General features: G+C 51.3%; 1 protein-coding gene and 1 long non-coding RNA gene across 4 annotated transcripts in view; one reads left to right on the forward strand and one right to left on the reverse strand.

The window, feature by feature from the left end:
- LOC135911545 (1-phosphatidylinositol 4,5-bisphosphate phosphodiesterase classes I and II-like) overlaps positions 1-25,914 on the forward strand; it is a 590,731-nt gene that overhangs the window by 387,053 nt on the left and 177,764 nt on the right. The gene's annotated exons all lie outside the window — the stretch shown is intronic.
- Positions 338-2,592, reverse strand: LOC139047296 (uncharacterized). The gene is made up of 2 exons (XR_011507076.1): positions 1,850-2,592; positions 338-444 (listed from the first exon to the last, which is right to left on the reverse strand). It is a non-coding gene; the product is annotated as an uncharacterized lncRNA (long non-coding RNA).

Below are 25,914 nucleotides of genomic sequence, written 5' to 3' on the forward strand. Positions count from 1 at the left end.
TTCCAGCTGGATCCAGCTGCAAGAAATGCCAGCTGTAATTCAGCTGGAAGAGGTTCCAGCTAGAATCTCCAGCCCGGACTGTGGGTATACAGACCCACAGACCGGGCTGGCACACAGCACCGGTCGCCATGGTGTTGAGCCTTGGCGACAACACCATGGTGTTGAGACATGCTTAGGTGAAATCCCAGTGTGTAAGCTCGCATCAAGCAGGATACAAACTGGCCAGAACTCGCATGGATCTTAGCTTGCTGTCGCAAGTCACAGTTAGTTCCTAATGTGACTGGCCGCAAGACCAACTGGTCCGGTGAAAATACATGCAGCCGAAACAGTACGGTGCTGAAACTTGCAACCATTTATTTGAACACTTGCAGCAAGGATTGCGGAAGCATATCTTGCATCTCCCTCAAGATGTGGAATACACTTGCACTTCTCCTTGTACCCCATCTGAAAAAAATATTTAGACATAGTGAGTGAACTTTAAAACAATCATCACTTTAATCCACTCAGTTCTAGTAAACAGTGACCTTTACCAAAATCACGTGGATTGTATCAACAGCCTTTGGACAGTACCACAGTTTACCTTCATCACAGACCCTTCTACAGTTTATGTGGCGCAAGGCCTCAACCTGAGCTCTCAAGAGGCTCTCAACTTGAGCTGCAGACGCTATGCAATGATTGTTAAATTGTTTAGCGCCATTGACTGTGGCTATAGTGCAAATAGAATTCAAATGAGCTCATTTGTATTTTGAACTAGGCGTGTGATGTAACTCAACAGCCTCCCAAGAAGCATTTCTCTGCTGAATAACACAGGAGCTTGAGGGCCAATCTTTTTATGTTATTGTTGTTTTGCACCAATTCAAATGCCTGCCATTCGACGCAACGTGTTTGCGAGCACGCACTTGCAGTGAAAGCACGCCATAAATGTGCTTCTATTGCGTTGGGCAGATTGACATATACCCACTGGTATTTAATAGACGTACGTATGTGCAACATTGGGCACAAACACTGCACGGCAATATATTCAAGTGGGCTATTGGAGACAAAAGGGGCTTACGCAAACTGGCAAGCACTTCACATATGCTGCGTGATAATTTTAAGTTTTATGCAATTTTTAACAAATCGCCTGTTGAAGATACCGTAATTCTAGTCCTTGAGCTGGATCCTCCAGAGGAGGAGATTATTGCACGAAAAATTGGAACACATATTGAACTAATTTTAAAAAATTCAATAATGAACTTCCTAATTTATTACATTACGGCACATATCGCAATCTACGAATTGTAGCCATTGAGATTGCCAGGCGTATCCACTTGGACTTACTTTCCAGAATGACACCAGTTAGAAATATGTCATCAAACTCGTCGTAAAAGTGCACTGTCGGTCTACTTACTTTTTTAACAAAACGCTCTTTTATGTATTGGAGCACAAAAGTAACTGGTACGCCCACTTATTCGTCTCACACTTTAGAAAATAATATATCGAAACTGATGTAATTCTGGAAATTCATTTAAGGTGGATCCATCTTGCAAACTCACAGGCTACAATTCGTACATTGCAATATGTGCAGCAAGGTAATAAGTTAATTTGTCAATTTTTGCTAATTACTTGAAGATGTCTTTCGATTTCGCATGCTAATAATGTCCACCTTTTCGAATAATTCCGCTCAGCGACAAGAATTATATCTGCCACAGGCCATTTCTACCAAATACCGCAAAACATAAAAATGATCAACCTGTATACGAACATCACGTACAGCAGGGACCTATGATATCATGCTCAAGCGTGCCAACATACCGGATAAAAATAAACATTAACTTACGCTCAAAACATAAGCAAGTGAAATAATTACCTCCAATTTGTAGAATCAGGGCTGGAGAAAACGGTGCTCTTCGATCCGCACTGGTGAATCGCAACACCACAAAGTACAGCAATAACAACCGTTGATAGCCGCTTGCCTGTACTTGTAACACCGTCCAGAGAAGGAACTGTCCAAAAATAATTACTTCATGCGCAAGATCATGCAGGTTCCTCACAAAAACTTGATCACACGCACACCCGAGAGAGACTCGTTGTCTCGCAAAATTGCCTCGCCGTGACAGTTTCCGCCATGTGCTGTACGAAACTAGGGCCCCGTGGCGTCGTGACATTTTTTATATTCGGCCTGCCTTTGTAATGCTGCTGTTTGCTGTGAATAAAAACCCGAGCTTTTCTGAGAAATACTGATATTGCAATAACACGCTATTATATTATTATAGTGTCAAAAGAGCAGATCAAGACAAGATACGAGACTAAAGCTCCCAAGTATTCAACAAATATGGCGGCGATTGTAGCGGCGTCGTGCAGACAGGAAAAAATAGGAGCAGCGGTCATTGCAGCCTGAACTGCTGAAGGTGCCACGTGTTAAGGCTCTTTTTTGTTAGAGAAGGAATTGCTATGCTGTAAACACTAGCCGTTTGCGCAACGGCTCATCATGACCAATCGGGCAAGCTCCTCGCTAGACGACGTCGACAATGTAGCAAGATAACACAGTGTCGACCAAGAGCGCGTCGCTTTTGTTTACTACAAGCAAGGTTCAATAAAAATGGCAGTTTTTCCTGGAGATATATTTTTTTTTTGGCAACTCGATCACACAGGACACTTTAGATTGCTATCGATCCCGATCGCGATCAAAGGTACCCGGAGTGACGAGCATTTCCATGCAGTTCATGCAATTACGATTGTGGTCACAACACAAACGAAAAAAAATATTTTTTTTTTTGCTGCTGCAAGAGTAAAAGCTCTTCGTTCTTATACAAACACCACCTTGGGCTAAATATGGGCATGTTGCAGATACAAAAAATTTCTTAATGCAAGTGGGAAGCTCCACTTTCCAGTCGATAGATTCTACTTCCGGCTGGAAAATGCTCCATCCAGTTGTTTCCAGTTGGAAGCGCTGTTTCCAGCTAAAAAATGCTGTATCCAGTTGCTTCCAGCTGAAGCTGGAAAACTTCCAGCTGGCAGTGCTGCTTCCAGCTGAAAAACCAGCTGAGGTGGATCCCACTTCAAGCTGGAAAGTGCCATTTCCAGCTGGCTCTGGAAAATTTCTAGCTGGAAGGGCTGATTCCAGTTGGAAACCTGGCTGGAAAGACCATTTCCAGCTAGAAATTCAGAGCCCATTTTCATGTGGGGTGAGTGAGTGCCTGCGTTTTCGGGGACCAACTGGCCTCGCTGGTCCGGGACCGTTTCGTCTGCGGCATCAACAACACCGCCATGCAGACGCTACTCCTGCAGTTTCCCGACCCCTCGCTAGACGATGCCATGAAGGCAGCGCTGGCATTGGAAGCTGCCACCAAGGACTTCGGCGAGATTGCCCGTGCGACTGGCTCACCGTCGGCGAAAGTGGCGGTCAACAAGTTGGCGGCAAAGGGCAGTACCTGCAGTCGCTGTCATCATCATTATCACCAGCCTGGTTACGCCCACTGCAGGGCAAAGGCCTCTCCCATACTTCCCCAACTACCCTGGTCATGTACCAATTGTGGCCATGTTGTCCCTGCAAACTTCTTAATGTCATCCGCCCACCTAACTTTCTGCCGCCCTCTGCTACACTTCCCTTCCCTTGGAATCCATTCTGTAACTCTTAATGACCATCGGTTATCTTTCCTCCTCATTACGTGTCCTGCCCGTGCCCATTTCTTTTTCATGATTTCAACTAAGATATCATTAACTCGCGTTTGTTCCCTCACCCAATCTGCTCTTTTCTTATCCGTTAACGTTACACCTATCATTCTTCTTTCCATAGCTCATTGCGTCGTCCTCAATTTAAGTAGAACCCTTTTCGTAAGCCTCCAGGTTTCTGCCCCGTACGTGAGTACTGGTAAGACACAGCTATTATAAACTTTTCTCTGTGTCTTACCAGTACCAGTACCAGGATTCATGCGGCCGCTGTGGTGGTGCCCATTCCCCCTCACAGTGCCAGTTCTCTCAAGCACAACGCTTCATGTGTGGGAAAACTGGGCACCTGGCACGGGTATGCCGAAGGGGGAGGACGAATGGCAAACAGCTGCAGCAGCCTGGTTCAAGCCCTGGTACTATGCAAGCCTGCGCCCAGGGTAGCCGTCGCAAGAGTACGCGGCGGGGACATGCGGCAGCAGGCTCAAGTTCTTCCGCGGCCAGGCTCCACGTCGTGGCCAAGGACCCGCCGATTTTCGACATGTGGCACACAGGCTTTGTATCGTCGTGTGTGCCGCCGTACATGCTGACTGTAGAAATCTGCGGGCAACCCATTTCCATGGAGCTGGACACAGGCCAGTGTGTCTGTCATGGCTGGAAAACGGTTCGTGCGTACCTTCCCCGGCGTGTCCGTTGAGGCTTCGGGCGTCATGCTGTGCAGTTACTCCGGGCAGCTCTTCCAGGTCCAGGGTCAGGCCAAGGTCAGCGTTCGCTTTGGCAACAGGACCCGCCGTGGTTGCTCAGTGGCTAAGGTGTTAGGCTGCTAAGCACGAGGTCGCGGGATCGAATCCCGGCCACGGTGGCCGCATTTCGATGGGGGCGAAATGCGAAAACACCCGTGTACTTAGATTTAGGTGCACGTTAAAGAACCCCAGGTGGTCAAAATTTCCGGAGTCCTCCACTACGGCGTGCCTCATAATCAGAAAGTGGTTTTGTCACGTAAAACCCCATAATTTAATTTTTTTTGCAACAGGGAGGCAACCCTTCCCCTTTACTTAACCAAGGGGTCGTCGCCGACGCTGCTGGGTCGAAACTGGATTCATGCACTGGGCATTCGTCTGCCAGAGTACCAGGAAGCCAGCCTGCATGCAGTGAAAGACGTCCCCAGCCTCCAGACCGAGTTCAAGTCCATGTTCCAGCCAGGGGTGGAGACATTCACTGGCACCACGGCTAGCATCTATGTACCTGAGGGAGCCCGGTCGGGTTTTTTCAAGCCTCGCCCTCTGCCGTTCGCCCTGAAGGATGGGGTCACCCAGGAGCCGCAACGGTTACAGCGAGAGGTCATCCTGGTGCCCCTCAAGACGTCTGAAGGGCCGCTCCCATTGTACCAGTCCTCAAGTGAGATGGCAGTGTCAGGATCTACGGGGATTTCAAGGTTACCATCAACCCAGTCGCTACCCGTCGAGAAGCACCCATTGCCCCTGATTGAAGGTCTCTGGTCAGCATTGTCCGGTGGAAAGAAGTTTACCGAGCTCGACGTCAGAGATGCTTACCAGCAGCTGGTGCTCCAGGATGCCTCCCGGAGGTATGTCGGAATATCGACAACTTTAGGGCTTTTCCAGTACACACGCTTACCATTTGGCGTGGCCTCAGCCCCAGCCATATTTTAGAGGGAGATGGACAACCTCTTCAGGGGCCTGAGGCACGTGGTGGCGTACTTGGATGACATCCTGGTTACTGGCAGCAATGATGGGGACCACGTGCAGAACCTGCACAACGTCCTGGCACGACTGCAGGACACCTGTCTCAAGCTCAAGCTGGAAAAGTACGTTTTCCTGGCCCCCAGTGTTAAGTAATTGGGACATGCCATTTCCCAGGCTGGCCTAGCCCTGGCTCCTCGCAAAGTTGATGCCATGCTCAAGGTGCCTAAGCCCCAGAACAAGAAGGAGCTTCGGAGCTACCTCGGCCTCATCAATGTCTACAGGAATTTTCTGCCCAACCTGTCGGAGCATCTACAGCCGCTCCATCTGCTTTGAGATGGTCAGCAATGGGTCTGGAGGAAGGAGCAAGACTGGGCCTTCCAGTGCAGCAAGGAGTCAATCACCAATGCTCCAGTGCTGGTACATTTCGATCCTGCCAAACCTGTCGTCCTGACCATAGATGCGTCGCCGTATGGCGTGGGAGCCGTCCTGACGCACCGGGACGAGGATGGCCAGGAACGCCCCTCATTGGACTCACCGAAATCCTTCTATGCACCGTTAAGCTCTCCAACTATGCCGACGACATTAGTATTTGGAGGTCGGGTGTGACGCGACTGCAGCTTCGCGCGCGGCTTCAGACGGCAGCCACTTTAACATCATCCTACCTTCGAGAACAAGGACTTCACATATCATTTTAAGAGTGAAATTTGCTTCTCACCAGCTTTATGCTACAGAGCAATGCTACAGCCAGCTGAGCAAGGAAGGTTTGGCCCTCATTTTCGGTGTTGAACGCTTCGACCAGTATTTGTGGGGCCGGAAGCTCGAGGCGGTCACGGACCACAAGCCGCTGTTGGGGCAGCTAGGGCCAGACAAGGCAGTTCTCGTGCAGGCATCACCTCGAGTGCTACGCAGGACCTTGAGGCTGGCAGCTTACAGTCACCAGCTCTGGGAAAGTCTGGAACCTCCGGGAAAGTCAGTACCGTCCGGGAAAGGACCTGGAAATTGCTGATGCCCTGAGCCGCCTGACCTTGCCAGAGGTGCCTGATGCTTTTCCAGAACCTGCTGAAGTGTTCATGCTGGAGCACGCGTACCCGGAGGTGCTCTCCAGAGCTGCGGTATCGCAAGCGACTAGACAGGACCCAGTCCTGTCTCAGGTGGTCAAGGTGGTGTGCCGTGGGGAGGAATTGGTTCAGCAAGGCCTATAGCCACAAGGCCGCCAAAGTGAGCTTGCAGCAGGGCTGCCTACTGTGGGGTTCCAGGGTGGTGATCCCACAAAGTCTCCGGTCCAGGGTCCTGCAGTTGCTGCACATGGGTCATCCTGGCATGGAAAATACCAAGATGGTGGCCCGCTCTTATGTTTGGCGGCCTGGCTTGGGCCAGGACATTGCTCACATGGTGCAGAGCTGCCAAATCTGCCAGGAGCATCAGCGGGCCTCACACCATGTGGAAATCACCTCCTGGCCATTCCCACAGAGATCCTGGTCCCGCCTACATGTGGATTTTGAGAGACCCTTCAAGGGCCACTACCTGGTGGTGGTGGACGCCTTTTCAATGTGGGTGGATGTTCTACCTGTCACCACTCCCATCAGCAGGCCCGACCATTGCGGCGCTATGACAGGTCTTTGCTGCCCAAGGGTTTCTGGACGTCATCGTGTCCCACGATGGTCCTGTTTTCGCATGCGCAGAGTCCCTGGCCTGGCTGACGAAGAACGAATGCCGCCTGATAATGGTTCCACTGTACCACCCTGCTCTGAATGGTGGAGCTGAGCGGGTGGTGCAAACCATCAAGGACAAGCTCAAGAAGAGCCAGACTGGAGATTTCCGGATGCAGATTGCGCGGATAGTGTTTCAGTACCGAACCACGCCCCACGATGTCACTGGCCGTGCCCCCTGTGAGCTCCTTCTGGGTCGGATGGTCAAGACACCCTTGAACGCCTTGCATCCAGACTTCCGATCCACAGTGCTCCTGAAGCAGCTGAAGCAGAAGCTGGCTCCTGACCAAGGGTGCCGTCCTGGGCCTTTGCCAGAGTCAGGTGCTCCAGTTTTTACCAGAACATCCGTGCCGGCCCGCCCTGGTCTGCCGGACAGGTGGTGTCTCCTGCTAGCGCCTCGTCGCTGCTCTTGTGCATGCCAGATGGGGCCACGTGGCACAGACACGCCGACTGTGTTAAGCCTCGCCTCGGGACCTGGCCAGCACCATCATCATCATCAGCAGCAGCCTGGTTACGCCCACTGCAGGGCAAAGGCCTCTCCCATACTTCTCCAACAACCCCGGTCATGTACTAATTGTTGCCATGCCGTCCCTGCAAACTTCTTAATCTCATCCGCCCACCTAACTTTCTGCCGCCCCCTGCTACGCTTCCCTTCCCTTGGGATTCTGATGACCATCGGTTATCCTCCCTCCTCGTTACATGTCCTGCCCATGCCCATTTCTTTTTCTTGATTTCAACTAAGATGTCATTAACTCGCGTTTGTTCCCTCACCCAATCTGCTCTTTTCTTATCCCTTAACGTTACACCTATCATTCTTCTTTCCATAGCTCGTTGCGTCGTCCTCAATTTGAGTAGAACCCTTTTCGTAAGCCTCCAGGTTTCTGCCCCGTAGGTGAGTACTGGTAAGACGCAGCTATTATACACTTTCCTCTTGAGGGATAATGGCAACCTGCTGTTCATGATCTGAGAATGCCTGCCAAACGCACCCCAGCCCATTCTTATTCTTCTGATTCTTTCATTCTCATGATCTGGATCTGCCGTCACTACCTGCCCTAAGTAGATGTATTCCCTTACGACTTCCAGTGCCTGGCTGCCTATTGTAAATTGCTGTTCTCTTCCGGGACTGTTAAACATTACTTTAGTTTTCTGCAGATTAATTTTTAGACCCACTCTTCTGCTTTGCCTCTCCAGGTCAGTCAGCATGCATTGCAGTTGGTCCCCTGAGTTACTAAGCAAGGCAATATGATTGGTGAATCGCAAGTTACTAAGGTATTCTCCATTAAGTTTTATCCCCAATTCTTCCCAATCCAGGTCTTTGAATACCTCCTGTAAACACGCTGTGAATAGCATTGGAGAAATCGTATCTACCTGCCTGACGCCTTTCTTTATTGGGAATTTGTTGTTTTCTTTGTGGAGGACTACGGTGGCTGTGGCGCCTCTATAGATATCGTTCAGTATTTTTACATACGGCTCGTCTACACACTGATTTTGTAATGCCTCCATGACTGCGGAGGTTTCGACAGAATCAAACGCTTTCTCGTAATCAATGAAAGCTATATATAAGGGTTGGTTATATTCTGCACATTTCTCTATCACTTGATTGATAGTGTGAATATGGTCTATTGTTGAGTAGCCTTTACGCAATCCTGCCTGGTCCTTTGCTTGACAGAAGGCTAAGGTGTTCCTGATTCTATTTGCGAGAACCTTAGTAAATAGTTTGTAGGCAGCTGACAGTAAGCTGATCGGTCTATAATTTTTCAACTCTTTGGCGTCCCCTTTCTTATGGATTAAGATTATGTTAGCGTTCTTCCAAGATTCCGGTACGCTCGAGGTCGTGAGGCATTGCGTATATAGGGTGGCCAGTTTCTCCAGAACAATCTGCCCACCATCCTTCAACAAATCTGCTGTTACCTGATCCTCCCCAGCTGCCTTCCCCCTTTGCATAGTTCCCAAGGCTTTCTTTACTTCTTCCGGCGTTACCTTTGGGATTTCGAATTCCTCTAGACGATTTTCTCTTCCATTATCGTCATGGATGCAACTGGTACTGTATAAATCTCTATAGAGCTCCTCAGCCACTTGAACTATCTCATCCATATTAGTAATGATATTGCCGGCTTTGTCTCTCTACGCGTACATCTGATTCTTGCCAATTCCTAGTTTCTTCTTCACTGCTTTTAGGCTTCCTCCGTTCCTGAGAGCATGTTCAATTCTATCCATATTATACTTCCTTATATCAGCTGTCTTACGCTTGTTAACTTCGAAAGTTCTGCCAGTTCTATTCTAGCTGTAGGGTTAGAGGCTTTCATACATTGGCATTTCTTGATCAGATCTTTCGTCTCCTGCGATAGCTTACTGGTATCCTGTCTAACGGAGTTACCACCGACTTCTATTGCACAGTCCTTAATGATGCCGACAAGATTGTCGTTCATTGCTTCAATACTAAGGTCCTCTTCCTGAGTTAAAGCCGAATACCTGTTCTGTTGATCGGCTTCTGATGTACCAATTTCTTCCGTTCCCTCCTCAGGTCTAGGCTAATTCGAGTTCTTACCATCCTATGTTCACTGCAGCGCACCTTGCTGAGCACGTCCACATCTTGTATGATGCCAGGGTTAGCGCAGACCCTGGCAGACCCAGGACTTACTTTTGAAAATGTGATTGTTTGCTTTAAATCAGGGGTAGAATCAGGACTCGATGTGAACCAAAGGTCAGTGTGACGCCTTGCATTGGGCGCTCACGGGAAGGTACAAACGAAGCTGTGCAGGGTGATATGGACTGGACTAGTTTTGAAGTGAGGGAAGCTCGCAGTAAAATTTATTATGAAGAATTACTCAGGAATATGGAAGAAAGTAAATGTGCTGGGAGAGTGTTGAGGTATTTATCTGTACAGGAAAAATATTGATTCACATTGGAGGAAAAGAACTACGAAACTTGCCAGAAAATATGCGGACTGTGGGGTGGGCAACACAGCAACAAATAATGCCAAGCGGAAAGTCAAAGAGACTGAAATAACCCTTTGAGGGTCGATTTTTTTCTCCATATGTGACCACCCAGGGTCGATTTTTTTATTGCACATTTAAATTCTTCAGAGGGACCTATTTCGAAAAAAATGTTCCGTAATTTTTATACGGTGACCGTAAAGTGAGAAAAAAATGTTTGGCCTTGGCATACACGTACTGTTTATTCATGAAAAACAATAAAACATAGCAAATAGTGTTATAAGAATTTAAAAAAAAATTGGTGCATTGTTATACAAAATGTCCACACGAGAAAAATACACAAGAATGCGCACACGAAAATTTTCGCAAGTCGCAAATGTTCCTCTTGCACTAATATTTTTTCAGCGTGTGGTAGTCCTTGAAGCATGGCTCCACACAGAGCGGTTTGTTGCACTCTGCGCAGATGTACCTTGTGCCCTTTCGACGTTTTTGCAGCCGAGTGGTGTTGGCGCAGACGTGGCACCTACTCTGGGTACTGCTTCCCTGAGCAGCCGTGGGAGGCAACTTCTGAATAAAGTGCCAAAAAAGGAAACGCATGCACGGCGGCACCCTTCGCATGCGGACCCCTGGAAGCTACAAACAAGCGAGTAACAGGCGGCCACTCTTTGAGTCATAAGAACGAGATAGCCCTCAGTTTTGCGAGCGAAAGAAGCCGAAAGCGCGTGCGAAACGGAACCAAAACTAACCGCCGCGCGCCCGCGAGGGCGCCAATGCGCGAGCGGTAGCAGACGCACCGGAGGAAAAAGAACTATACAACGAAAACCGAAAGAGAGAGACGCGAGCAAAAAATTCCATGTATTCTCACATAATGGCAGCACATGCCAGGCAAGAAAAAGTTAGGAAATTAGCGCGCGTTTTAAACGTGCAGACGGCGCCGTAAATATACGGCCTCGACCATTTTCGGACCTATTCGCGGCGCCGTATATTTACGGCATCGACCCTCAAAGGGATAATCTCATGGGTGGCGGCAATGGAAAAGAAACCTGCCATGGGTAACTACTTAAGAGGACAAAACAAAATCAGCAAAGAAACAATCTATAATTACTCAAAGGGAAGCTTATTTCTTTTCGAAGCGCGATCGGGATGCCTTAGAACACGCACCTTTAAAGCGATACAAGAAGGATAAAGAAGCATGTGCTTGCTGCGGTAAAGCTAGGGAAATTATGGAGCATGTTTTAGTAGAATGTGAAGATGTCTGCCAAGCGGTCGATTTAGGCACCACTGGCCTCTGAAGCCCTTGGGTTCAGCAAGAGCAGTGGAAAAGTAAACATGTCCACAATAGAGATTATTATAAGGTGATTGGAAGATTGGTGGAAGAAAAGCAGGGAAACGACAAAAAACAGATGTGCAAAAGCAACATCTACCATAGGGGATCAGAAAATTTGGTTGTGGGAGTTCATGGTGTTTTTTTTCTTTTTCTTTTCTTTAACCTTGGTAGGACATTAGGCAGTATAATAGCAAGAGCCTGGTGGCGGAACCCACTGCTCTGTTCCGAAGGGGACGCTCATAACATGCATCCATCCATCCTGTACTCCGCTCCGCTAAATGTATAAACAAAATGTGAAACTTGCTTGCTGCTCCACTGTGGCATCAACACGGTGCGGAGCAGAGTGCAAGGATGCTCAACTAAAACACTCCAATTACACGCATTGCACATGCTGTGGACTGAGAAGCAGAGAAAAACCATGTGTGTTTTGAGGAAGCTAACGAAAAATAAGGGATAAAATGAAAAACTCCGAAATTTGAGTCGAAGTTTAGGGCCAACAAAAGAGCGGGGGCCTGTCTAAAACTCCGAAGGCCTGCCAGTAAACTCACTATGCTCCTCGGTGCTTGTACATGCACTGTGCTGCTTAGTATGCTTCACCCCATAAGCTGTGTGTATTGTGGCGAACCTAACTTGAAATGCAAATATTGTCAAGTCAATTAGCACCTTCTTTCGTTTTTTTTGAGTGAATCTTGTGTCGGTAGCGGCAGGCAAGTGGGAGCCCCCGGCCAGCGAACGCGCGCGAGCGCCGGCGCAGTGAAGGAGACTCGGAGCTAACTGCTCCCGATGAAAACCGGAACGAAGACTCGGCCGACCCGGGGCTGTTTATTGCTAATAAAGGCTTCACACGCCAGATGACACCTCCAGATTGGCCCAAGTTCGTCACATGACAGAAGGGGGGGGCGCCATCTAGCTAAATAACTACAAAACATACATGTACGATGACACAGATATCTGACAGGGGGCGACACTATACTACATCATCCCCCCCTGTAAACAAAGCAAGCATACAGTGAAACGCGCACACAAGACGCGCACTTAAGTCCAAAGGCGATTTCAGTTCGTTCCCCCCCACGTTCACACACGCGTACCAGTTGCACACAAAGCACGCACTTAAGTCCACAACAATTTCAATCCGTCCCCGCCCAAGTTCACATACACGCGCACCAGTCTTGGGCACCAAAACACAGGCAGTCGCTCAAACGAAGTCCAACAAGGAACACGGCGCAAAACTCACTGCACCGCAACAAGGAACACATTTTACCTGTGTGAACGAAAAAATGTGAACTTCCTCCTAAATGTCACAACGAGGCCCCTAGCCGTGGCATTTCAAAGACGGCAAAACGCTCTACATTCAAGAAACATAATCGTCAAGCCACGGAGGCCGTTTTTTGACACGATGAGGACGCGTGCGTACCTCAGAAGAACTTTGGGGGTTGCGACGCGTTTCGGTCGACTTTAAGGACCCAGTCGTCCCACTACTATTTCCCTCCCCCTGGTTGGAAAGTTGAATGTGGTTGTCGCTCAAAGCTGGAGAGGGTTGCCCAGGAAGCTCCTCTCGAAGTCCCAACAAGTCCTGGGATGCTATCGATTCCCCCACGGAATCAGAAACGATTGCCGACTGTGTAGACTCGGAAGCGATACAGTCAGATGCATTACTTAAGTGATGCCTAGGAAAGGACGATGTCACGCCAGACGAGTCATCGGAATGACTATCCAGGTTTGAATACGAGTACAAAAAATCTTTATCAGTCGTGGACAATGTACTATGGTTTGAATTATCTACTACTGTGGTTAACTTAGACGCATTCCACGTCTTCCAATCACTGAGTACAAAAGAGGATGGTCTTACCTGGGCTTTAACTGTACGAGGCATACTGTACATAAAAAATCCTTTCTTGGCAAGTTTTACTTTGATGATGTCTCCCACCTTGATACGAGTTGCCTGAGCACCTCTACGTTTGTCTACATACTGTTTAGTTTGCCGCTGTTTCTGCGAGACTCTCTCGCGAACTTGCGGAAGAAAACTGTCCTGAACCGTTATGTGCTTATGCAACCTGAAGTTGCTAATATCTATCTTTGAACGAGGTTGGCGACCATGAAGTAGGAAAGCTGGGGAGAGACCCGTTGTAGCATGTCGCGTAATCCTATAAGAACCCAAGAATTCTGAAATGCTTTTCGAAGCATCTCGACCTTCAAGCCTGGCTACCTGCAGGTGTTCCTTAATGACTCGGTTGAACCTTTCTATTTGACTATTTCCCTGAGGATAATAGTTGGAGGAGAAAAAATGAGCGATTCCTTTTTCCTTTAGGTAATCTTGGAATTGTTTTGAGACAAACTGCGGACCATTGTCTGTAACTATAGAGTCTGGCAACCCTTCACGGCTGAAAGCCCAGCCAAGAAGCTTAATGACATCATCTGTGGAGATGGAATTAGTACCAAGTACTTCTGGCCACTTTGAGTAGTAATCAACAAGGGTGACTAGATACCTATGGTAGGACGTGTTTAATGGGCCAATGATGTCCATTCCCAATTTCTGCCAAGGCCCGTTCGGCCATTCAACTGGTTGCAATGGAGCTACACGAGGCTTTGCAGACTTGTCTGCCAGCTTACATACGTGACAATGCTTTACATACTGCTCAACAGTGCTATCCATCTGGGGCCACCAATAGCGTTCACGAAGAAGCTGCTTAGTACGTACTATGCCCTGATGATTTTCATGTGCCAGCTGTAGAAATGTAGGTATTAGGATACTGGGTATTACCACACGATCACCACGCATGAGTAATCCATCTACAAACGACAATTCTTCATTTACATGAAAGTAAGCTATTAAAGCATTCTCTATGTTTTTCTTAGAAGGCCAACCCTCTGCTAGGCATTTACTGACCTTCTGAAGCGTCTCATCTGTACTCGTTGTAAGTTGCACTGTTTCCTTGTCAACGACCGATGTGACTAAGGATACTATTTCTTCCTCCTGAACTACATTCTGCGAATCCTTTACTGGAAATCTAGACAAGGCATCAGCGACTAGGTTTTCTGATCCTTTGCAATATTCAATGTGAAAGTTGTAATACAGGAGCCTGGCTGACCATCTTGAAATGCGAAGAGGTCGACGACCTGAGTCGTCAGCGGACAGTAAGGCAACTACTGCTTGATGGTCAGTTCGAAGAGTGAACCGTCTACCCCAGAGGTAAACATGCCATTTTTCACATGCGAACAGACATGCTAGCGCTTCACGCTCTCCTACAGAATACTTTCGTTCAGCTACAGACAAAGTTCTAGTTGCAAAAGCTACAGTTTCTAGCTTAGAACCATACGGTTGCTGTAACACAGCACCAACACCAACATCAGATGCATCAGTCGTGACAACCACAGGCAATTCAGGGTTGAAAATCTTAATGACAGGGGAACATGTAAGACGAGCTTTCAACTGATTGAAGCTACGTTGTGCACCATCAGACCAAGCAAAATTTTGCCCTTGCCTGAGCATGAGGCGAAGCGGTTCTACAAGTTCTGCATAATGATCAATGAACTTGGCACAGTAACCAGCTAATCCTAAGAAGGATTGCAATGACTTAATATCTGTAGGAGCAGGCGCATTCAAGACTGCTTTTACCTTGCTCTCCGTAGGCGAAATGCCTTCAGCTGAAATTTTATGGCACAGAAAAGTCAGTTCTCTCACAGAGAAGACACATTTTTCATTCAGTTTCATACCACTGTTTGAAATGCAAAGCAAGACTTCTCTTAAGTTAGCATCATGCTCAGGTTTTGTGCGACCTCAGACCAAAATGTCATCAAGGTAACAGACAACATTCTTACAACTCTGCAAGATTTGTGACATCATATTCTGAAACACTGCTGGCGTGGATGCCAAGCCAAGACAGACACGCTTGAACCTGAATAAGCCTTCATGAGTTATGAATGTAGTGAGATCTCTACTACCTTCTTCAAGTAACAGCTGGTGGTAAGCAGATGCTAGATCCAGCTTAGAAAAATATGTGGCACCATGAAACATTTGCAATAACTCTTCCACGTGCGGCAAAGGATACCCATCAATGACAATTGCCTTATTCGGTTCCCGTAGGTCAACACAGAGCCGGATGGCTCCATCCTTTTTGCGCACCACGACGAGTGGAGACACCCATTCAGAAGCCTCGACGCGCTCGATGACGTCGCAGTCCTCGAGACGTCGCAGTTAATTTGTCACCTGGTCACGGAGAGCCAGGGGTAGTCTGCGCAACATTGAAGATACTGGTGTCATACCTTGCCGCCGATGTATTCGGTGCACGAAGTTTTTGACGAGTCCCAACTCGCCACTGAAGAGGTGATCAAAACCCGGAGGCACACCTGTGGGGCTCTGTACTGGAGGAAGCGTAGCCAGGCAGCACGTCAGCGACGTACCGTCAATTTGTATCCCCAAGCGCTGGATGGCGTCAAGACCCAGCAGTGATGTTGCTGTGGACGTTACATGGAATGTGACTGAGCACGACCTTTGAAGAAACTGGACAGTGGCTTGGAAAAAGCCTTGAATGTCGATGCGTTGCTTGGAGAAATTCCTCAAGTCCACTGCTGTTTTTGACAGTCTGTGCTGTCGACCAAAGTGCTTTCCAAAATCCTCGGCCGTCATCAATGAGACAGACGCCCCTGCGTCCACGAGCAGCCGCATGGCGACGTCGTTAACCACGACCGGGACTTGTAAATCCCTTTTAGCTTCCAGTGTGCTCACCGTCAAGACAGACGCGGACGGCTGTCCTGCGGAAGTTGAAGACAGCGTCTCTGCGGAAGAGACGTGCAGAACAGTACGGGTTTTTCGGCATACTGATGCAAAATGGCCCAACGTGTGGCAGGCGTTGCACCGCCGGTTCCTTGCGGGACAATTCCTGTACGTGGCAATATGCTTCGTGCTGCCACAGCGATCGCATGAACTACGGTCGAAATTAGGGTCCTTCGCCTCCTATGCTTCATTGCGGGTCCCGGAGGAGCCTCGCGGAAAATGTCGATCATCTGGGCGGCCTCTTGGAAGACGTCGGCCATCTTGGCGGCTCCTCGGAAGAAGTCGGCCATCTTCATGGCCTCCCGGACTACGTCGGCCATCTTGGCGGCTCCCCGAAAGAAGTCGGCCATCTTCATGGCCTCCCGGACTACTTCGGCCATCTTGGCGACTCCCCGGAAAAAGTCGGCCATCTTGGCTCGTCGATGGAGCGCCAAGTTGAGCTGCCTCGATTCTCTGTATTTTCTCCGAGTCGAACGCGCAGTTCGCTCGATGCAGGGCTTCTAACGAGCGTCCAATTTCTTCTGCCTTGTCTAAGGACAGGGTTTCGCCATGAGCCAGCAACTTTTCGCGAACGCTGACGTTCGCTACCCCATGTATGATTTGGTTTCGGACGCGCTCGTCATAGGTTGTGCCGAAGTTGCGCTGTACCGCCTTCTCCTTCAATGCGGTCACGAATTCCGGGAATCCTTCTCCCTCCAACTGCTTTCGACTGGTGAATTCGTGCCGTTCAGCCAGGACATTTGTTGACGCGGCGAACAGCCGGTCAAGCCGCTGCAAGAGTCTCGGAAACTCTGACGCTCGCGGGACCGCATCACTTGACGTTGACGCTGCGCCGGTCGACTGCCTTGCTGCTTCGCTTGAAGCTGACGCTGCGCTGGTTAACTGCCTTGCTGCTTCCTGCTCCTCGTCTGCAAAGTACTTTCGTTGTCCCTCACGCCCGAGAGCGCTGACGAGCGCGGACGCTCGTCGCGCGTCCTTCCAGTCGCCACCGCCGGCCGCTTCGAGGTGAGCCTGAAAAATTTTTTTCCAGCGATACTAGGGAATTAACGGTGGGCCGGGCACTTCAAGAAAAACGGGAAGGTTCGCCGTAAAAGCCATGCCGGGTAACGCCAGGAGACAGTGCAAGAGGCAAGCCGGAGCTCGCCGCAGGAATCGGCAAGGAAGAACAAAGGGGGCGAGAAGGCCTAGGCTCGGAAGCCTCGCGACGCCAAGTGCGTCGGCGGCGTTTGCAGGCCGTGCCGACACGTAAAGGACGCTTCACTTGCGAAGCTCGTTGGTTTCCCGGGGCTTCGGTGGGAACCGCTGCGGGAATCCCATCCTCGTCGCCAAAAGATGTGTCGGCAGCGGCAGGCAAGTGGGGGGCCCCGGCCAGCGAACGCGCGCGAGCGCCGGCGCAGTGAAGGAGACTCGGAGCTAACTGCTCCCGATGAAAACCGGAACGAAGACTCGGCCGACCCGCGGCTGTTTATTGCTAATAAAGGCTTCACCCGCCAAATGACACCTCCAGATTGGCCCAAGTTCGTCACATGACAGAAGGGGGGGGGCGCCATCTAGCTAAACAACTACAAAACATACATGTACGATGACACAGATATCTGACAGGGGGTGACACTATACTACAAATCTTTATGTGGCTAGGCGAAACGAAAATGCGTTTTTCGGCGCCTATGCACAGAAAACTCTCATCGTCAGCAATATCTAGAACGCCATCGTCTTCTTTCGCAGCTAGCTCGTTGGCGCCCCTCGGCACAACCACGCGAACGCACTCGTGCCACTACTCCTGCGTTCGTCATCATTGTCTTCTTCCACAGCTTGCTCCAATGCTGCTCATCATTCCAGCATAATATTTCACTTCTGTCGTTGTAATGGGGAGGCTGCGTTTACAGGGTCATGAGCCATTGCTTAAGGGGGTAAGAGCCATTAATTGTCTTATGTAATGGACAGACAGACAGACAAGAGACTTTATTTGGTCCCAACAAACTACATTGTCGTTGTCGCGGACCGCACATGTGCCAGAGGCGGAAGACCGTGATCTTCAGCCCTGACGCAGGCCCTTTGGACAGGCTGAAGCTGGACTTGAAGGTCATCACTCTTGACGGCTTCTTCCCAGTCTTCTTGCCTGTTGAAAGGCGAGTAGTGCAACGCAGAACATTGCCACAGGATTTGATTCAAGGTGGACCTTTCTCGCCTCAAGGCAGCGGGGATCCACACCTGGAGTCTAGTAGCTCAGCCTGGATTTAGACGGAAAGGAGCCCGTCTGCAGCATTCTCAACACCGAGGCCTGGGGTCTGCTTAGCTTCGGTTGGGGAGCCAGAAACTGCCTGTGTCCCAACTGGTAGTGAGCAGTGATGTTGTGAAATGTAAGCAGCGGGTCCGTGGTTTGGTCAATCCCCTGCAAAGCTGGGCCCCTCGGACCGACGCGGTTGACGAGACTTCGTGCCTGGTCGTGGGTCAGCTCATAGGTGTTGATCGAACCGGGGGAGACGTTCTGGCCCATCTGAGCCGGGAACCAAGTGATGACGTGACGGGCTGTGCCTGGCTTGTGGGTCCTCAGCACCGCCGCAGGCTCGGCCGAGACCGAGCCGGCGAGAAAGGCCATCGCTGCCGACCGGGAGTCCATGAAAATCTTGGTGCGTCCGAGTTCGCACAGAGCCAGCGCCACTGCGACTTGCTCTGTGACGGACGCGGTCGAGTGTTGGGTAGACGCGGCATTCAGGATCTTGCCCTGGGGGTCAGCCACCGTGGCCACGTACAAGTTTGTTCCGGGATACTGCGCCGCTTCGACAAAGGGCGCGAGCTCTGGGTTCTGCAGGGCAGTTTTGATAAGTGCTCAGGCCCTGGCTGTGCGCTGGGCCTCGTTGTGTTGCGGGTGAACGTTCCTTGGGAAGGGGGAGACTCGAAAGGCGTCCCTTTCACCCTAGCAGAGTGGACAGCACATGACTCCTCGGCCATGGCTGGCAGACCTGCCATCTCGAGTATTTGGCGGCCGGTCTTGGTGGTAGACAGGCAAACAATCTGTGCCGTTTTCTGTGCTTCTACGACTTCGCTCAGAGTGTTGTGGACCCTGATTAGCATCAGCTTCTTCGTGCTGGTCATCACAGGGATGCCGAGTACTTGTTTAATGCTCTTCCTGATGAGTGCATTGATCTTGTTCTGCTCCGACTACAAATAGTTTAGCGCGGAAACCACGTAGTTGAATGGCTCATGAGAAGGCGTGGTACGTAGATCCTTAGGAGGTTGGCTTCGCTGATGCCACCCCTCCTGCACGTCACTCGCGAAAACAGTGAGCATGTTCTCCGTCTTCACGCTCAGGCACGCGATTGTTTGCATGTTGCTGCCCTTTGCATTGAGGACCAGTCCGAGCACCCTGAGAGGATCCATCCTCTGGATGCGCTGACCCGCCTTTGTTCAGAGTTTGATCGGTACTTGGTCCAGCATCATGTCGAACTTGCGGCCCTTTCTGTCGGGCCGATAAAGCAAGAGTTCCGACTTGGTCGACGAGAGGACCAGACCTGTGCCCTCGAGGAATTCTGCCGTGATGTGTAGGGCCTCTTGCCGGGCCCACACCACCGCTGCGTCTGACCCACCACCGCACCTGACGGTGATGTCGTCTGCATAAAGAGCGTGTATGAGGTTGACTCCCCCGATTCTGTAGAGTCGGACCGATAGGCCTCCCATGGCGATGTTGAACAGTGGGGATAACACCGACTGCGAATTGACTGCATTGAGGACCAGTCCGAGCACCCTGAGAGGATCCATCCTCTGGATGCGCTGACCCGTCTTTGTTCTGAGTTCTATCGGTACTTGGTCCAGCATCGGTCGAACTTGCGGCCCTTTCTGTCGGGCCGATAGAGCAAGAGTTCCGACTTGGTCGGCGAGAGGACCAGTCCTGTGCCCTCGAGGAATTCTGCCGTGATGTGTAGGGCCTCTTGCCGGGCCCACTCCACCGCTGCGTCTGACCCACCACCGCGCCAGACAGTGATGTCGTCTGCATAGAGAGCGTGTATGAGGTTGACTCCCCCGATTCAGTAGAGTCGAACCGATAGGCCTCCCATGGCGATGTTGAAGAACAGTGGGGATAATACCACACCCTGCGGCGTGCCGCGGTCTCCCAGCCCGTATCTCAGCGCGATTTAATGTTGAAGCAATTTAATTTTGAAGAATCGCAAGTGACAATGGCAGACAGATGCCGCTAATCATGCCACAAAGCAACATGCCACAAAGCAAACTCCATATGTTCAACACAAGCGACAATGGTGGACTGCAGGCATACCGTCACTGACGTCCTTCTCTCTATCACAGCCGAACGTGTGTGTAACCTCATCATCAAAGATGTCACCAATAATCGAGAAAGATTTTAATCAACCGTTGCGATTAACCTAGTCTGGGGATACGAGACTCTCGTGCGTCCCCTGATATGTTTTTTCCGCATAGCGCAACTCCCGCAATCCCGCTTCGCCGCGTGGCCTGCGAGACGCCCGCGGCGGTCGATGTGGTTGAAGCGCAGTGCGAGAGATGGCGCGAGTGTTGCGCTGCGGCGGGGTTACTTGGGCGCAAGGGAGAACACGCTGGTTCTGGGGCGGCGGGCCGGAGAACGCGGTGGCCGTCCCGCGCGTGCGCCGATCGATGCATCTGCGAGACCGTCTCGCGTGGCCGCCTTCGAACGCGTCACCGTTCGCGTGACCGTACGCGCAAACGACCAGTCGTTAGGATCCAGCATGGGGCGAACATATTCGCTCGCTATCTGGTCGCGGTGAGTCGGATATCTAGATTTGTCGCGAGCCCATCGGCATGTTTTGTGGATAGCAACTCGGCTAGCAGGCACTGATCTATGAAAGGTGGAATAAATGCCCTTGTGGTTGTTGGCACTACTGTGTTGTCGTTCCTGTGTCCCAAGAGCTTTGAGCTGCCCCCACCTCTGGCTGCTCAACATGGACCTCTTCGGGCATCGGACGATAGTTTTAACAGTTTTGCTTCGTTCGAGACCTTTGTTTGAACCGAAGCGTAGGGCTAGCGCGGATTTTGATCGCTAGCGTTGGCGGCGTGCTTTCTTGAGCGAGGCGATGGTGGCTGTAGTGTGTTTGAACATGTCAATATGCTAAGCCTTTTCGCAAGTGTTTTTTAATGGCATTCGTCGGTACGAGAGCCACGTGGTCTGCATCCTGGGAGAGCGAGGCTTAGCGCCCGCGGAGCATTCGCAAGCCTGAAGCGAGTGAGTACGGAAGCCTCGTGGGTGGTCCGAATTTCTTATGTAAATAGCTTCTTCTATCTCTTTGACTTGAATAAAGTCGCGGCTCTGAGAGCCGGGTGGCCGCGGGTGCCACTACGGGCTGACTGGTATTGCGGCCTGGCACCGGGCGCTCCGACACCGTCTGGGATGGAGGGCGCCTTCAACTCGGATGCTGTGTGCACCGAGCGGGGTAGGACTACCTCACAGAGCTGACGTCCCCTCGCGGCTGCCTGTTCTGCGCCCATTTTGGGTGTTGTTTTTTGGATGCCGCTTGTTGTCAGGGTAGCGACGCTTCATGCCTAAGGCTTTACGAAGCTGCCTGTCGCATGTGTAGGGACACAACCTGGTGGACCGGGGCGTTGAGGCATTGCAATTTGCTTCCCTCATTCTATTTAGCCTCACACGAATTGAAATTACTCGTTCGACTCAAGGAAGCGAGCTTCGTTCACATGAACTTAGCATCTGAGTAGCTGCCCGATCTTTTGCTAGCTGAGTTGAACATCGTAGCACGTGAGTGATGCGCATGCAGACTTCCTCTCCCTTGCACTACGTTAGTGTTTGCCAAGTGTGTTGAGTGTACGCAGCGTGATTGGAGTCACCCCTGATTTGCCGTCACCTGCACATCGTCTGCGCTGCTGCCCCGGACTACGATTGAGCGACCGTGCAATGGTGATGCTGTGGCCGGTGTGGCGCAGCGACTTCGGCGGCCTCCTGTGTCCAGCTCACAACCCTCAGCGGCGGACGAAGGAGCCGGCGGTCACCGACAGCTACGGCGGCCCTTGCCAGCAGGGCGTGTCGGCGCGAGCGACGCTTGCTCGTTCCGACTATTGCGTCGCCGTTCCCGGAGTCCTGGGCTGGAATCGTGCCGTCGAGCCTGCAAAGCTGCTGCTGTGACCGGCGGACGCCAGCGGTGTACCCAAGGACAATGTCGGCTCGCATGCTATGGACAGCGTGTGGACATTTCCCCAGCGCGGCCACTGTTGCATGTACTATCTTGTTCGCGAAGCACGGGTTAATGTTAGACCGTGTCACATGTTTCGCCGGAATATGTAGTGATTTAAGGTTGGGGGAATGTGGGGATGCGCGACTCTCGTGCGTTCCCTGATGTGTTTTTTCCCGCATAGCGCATCTCCTGCAATCCCGCTTCGCCCCGTGGCCTGCGTGATGCCTGCGGCGGTCGATGTGGTTGAAGCGCAGTCCGAGAGATGGCGCGAGTGTTGCACTGCGGCGGGGTTACTTGGGCGCAAGGGAGAACACGCTGGCTCAGGGGCGGCGGGCCGGAGAACGCGGTGGACGTCCCGCGCGTGCGCCGATCCATGCATCTGCGAGACCGTCTCGCGTGGCCGCCTTCGAACGCGCCACCGTTCTCGTGACCGTACGCGCGAACGACCAGGCGTTGGGATCCAGCATGGGGCGAACATATTCGCTTGCTATCCGGTCGCGGTGAGTCGGATATCTAGATTTGTCGCGAGCCCATCGGCATGTTTTGTGGATAGCAACTCGGCTAGCAGGCACTGATCTATGAAAGGTGCAATAAATGCCCTTGTGGTTGTTGGCACTACTGTGTTGTCGTTCCTGTGTCCCAAGAGCTTTGAGCTGCCCCCACCTCTGGCTGCCCAACATGGACCTCTTCGGGCATCGGACGATAGTTTTAACAGTTTTGCTTCGTTCGAGACCTTTGTTTGAACCGAAGCGTAGGGCTAGCGCGGATTTTGATCGCTAGCGTTGGCGGCGTGCTTTCTTGAGCGAGGCGATGGTGGCTGTATTTTGTTTGAACATGTCAATATGCTAAGCCTTTTCGCAAGTGTTTTTTTAATGGCATTCGTCGGTACGAGAGCCACGTGGTCTGCATCCTGGGAGAGCGAGGCTTAGCGCCCGCGGAGCATTCGCAAGCCTGAAGCGAGTGAGTACGGAAGCCTCGTGGGTGGTCCGAATTTCTTATGTAAATAGCTTCTTCTATCTCTTTGACTTGAATAAAGTCGCGGCTCTGAGAGCCGGGTGGCCGCGGGTGCCACTACGGGCTGACTGGTATTGCGGCCTGGCACCGGGCGCTCCGACACCGTCTGGGATGGAGGGCGCCTTCAACTCGGATGCTGTGTGCACCGAGCGGGGTAGGACTACCTCACAGAGCTGACGTCCCCTCGCGGCTGCCTGTTCTGCGCCCATTTTGGGTGTTGTTTTTTGGATGCCGCTTGTTGTCAGGGTAGCGACGCTTTAGGCCTAAGGCTTTACGAAGCTGCCTGTCGCATGTGTAGGGACACAACCTGGTGGACCGGGGCGTTGAGGCATTGCAATTTGCTTCCCTCATTCTATTTAGCCTCACACGAATTGAAATTACTCGGTCGACTCAAGGAAGCGAGCTTCGTTCACATGAACTTAGCATCTGAGTAGCTGCCCGATCTTTTGCTAGCTGAGTTGAACATCGTAGCACGTGAGTGATGCGCATGCAGACTTCCTCTCCCTTGCACTACGTTAGTGTTTGCCAAGTGTGTTGAGTGTACGCAGCGTGATTGGAGTCACCCCTGATTTGCCGTCACCTGCACATCGTCTGCGCTGCTGCCCCGGACTACGATTGAGCGACCGTGCAATGGTGATGCTGTGGCCGGTGTGGCGCAGCGACTTCGGCGGCCTCCTGTGTCCAGCTCACAACCCTCAGCGGCGGACGAAAGAGCCGGCGGTCACCGACAGCTACGGCGGCCCTTGCCAGCAGGGCGTGTCGGCGCGAGCGACGCTTGCTCGTTCCGACTATTGCGTCGCCGTTCCCGGAGTCCTGGGCTGGAATCGTGCCGTCGAGCCTGCAAAGCTGCTGCTGTGACCGGCGGACGCCAGCGGTGTACCCAAGGACAATGTCGGCTCGCATGCTATGGACAGCGTGTGGACATTTCCCCAGCGCGGCCACTGTTGCATGTACTATCTTGTTCGCGAAGCACGGGTTAATGTTAGACCGTGTCACATGTTTCGCCGGAATATGTAGTGATTTAAGGTTGGGGGAATGTGGGGATGCGCGACTCTCGTGCGTTCCCTGATGTGTTTTTTCCCGCATAGCGCATCTCCTGCAATCCCGCTTCGCCCCGTGGCCTGCGTGATGCCTGCGGCGGTCGATGTGGTTGAAGCGCAGTCCGAGAGATGGCGCGAGTGTTGCACTGCGGCGGGGTTACTTGGGCGCAAGGGAGAACACGCTGGCTCAGGGGCGGCGGGCCGGAGAACGCGGTGGACGTCCCGCGCGTGCGCCGATCCATGCATCTGCGAGACCGTCTCGCGTGGCCGCCTTCGAACGCGCCACCGTTCTCGTGACCGTACGCGCGAACGACCAGGCGTTGGTATCCAGCATGGGGCGAACATATTCGCTTGCTATCCGGTCGCGGTGAGTCGGACTTCTAGATTTGTCGCGCGCCCATCGGCATGTTGTGTGGATAGCAACTCGGCTATCAGGCATTGATCTATGAAAGGTGCAATAAATGCCCTTGTGATTGTTTGCATTACTGTGTTGTCGTTCCTTTGTCCCAAGAGTATGGGTGTGAGAACCCCACAAGTCATAAACACCGGGGCTGTACGTTTCAGCTTCGTTGGTTAACCATCTGCACAGAGTGCTTGGGCAGTATTTTTTTTTCATGTCTTTTGCTTAATTCTTCCCGCCAGGTAATTTGACGAGTGTCATCGGTGCCGTCATGGTTGAAACAGCAGATGTCGACCGTATATTGATAATTCGAAATCTATCTGAAGTCTATCCGAAGCTTACCTGAGACTTCCGCATGTCCGGAACTTAACGATTTGCTTCTGCAAGGCCATTTTTGATGCACAAAAGCTTACTTATTTTTTGCTCATAAACATTGAAAGTAACTCCCACTGCTGCTTGGTCTTGGATATACAGTCGAACCCACGTAAGCAATATTCAAGTGTCACGAAGATTCCATTGTTATAACCGATAATTGTTAGAACTCGGTTGCATGGAAAACAAAATGGGGCATGGCAAAGCTGATGTGAGAAAACTATAATGCTGGGAGGCTAGTGCACCTACCTTCCTCCATCCGGCTGCCGATTGTGTTCGCTCGTTTAACTGCTTCCTGGGCGCTCCGATCACGTGTCACAAGCCACGGCTGTCGGCGTTAAGGAATGGCACTGCTATAACAACTGCAGAGAGGGGTCACAGGTCGCAACCGATATGCTAGCCCCGCTGAGGCATCCCTTTGGTGGCCCCGAAAGGGGCCTTTTAAGATATGTGAGAAGGGTGCCATGGCAGCCTAGTGAGCTTGAGAAATCCAGAAGAAACGCTTTGGCAGGATAGCTACAAGCACCTCGCCATGTATTTCTCAATGGCTTGCACGAGAAATCCGTCAGCCTTGCATGCTTTACGCGAAACTTGCTGACATCCTTCTCCTAGGCTCCCAGGTGCTCCACGTAGTGCAGCGGAAGGTTCCCCGTGAAAATGAAGCACCGGAGAGACTGAACCATCTGCCGAACCTGCTGTGAGGACAACACTGAGGCAGCCTGCCCTACTGCTTCATCGCTGCCGCACTCGCTATCTGATGCAAGCACGTTTGCGATGATCATCTCATCGCTATAGTCGAACCCACTTATCGGTATCGT

Source organism: Dermacentor albipictus, chromosome 7, assembly GCF_038994185.2.
Source record: "Dermacentor albipictus isolate Rhodes 1998 colony chromosome 7, USDA_Dalb.pri_finalv2, whole genome shotgun sequence".
NCBI lineage: Eukaryota > Metazoa > Arthropoda > Arachnida > Ixodida > Ixodidae > Dermacentor > Dermacentor albipictus.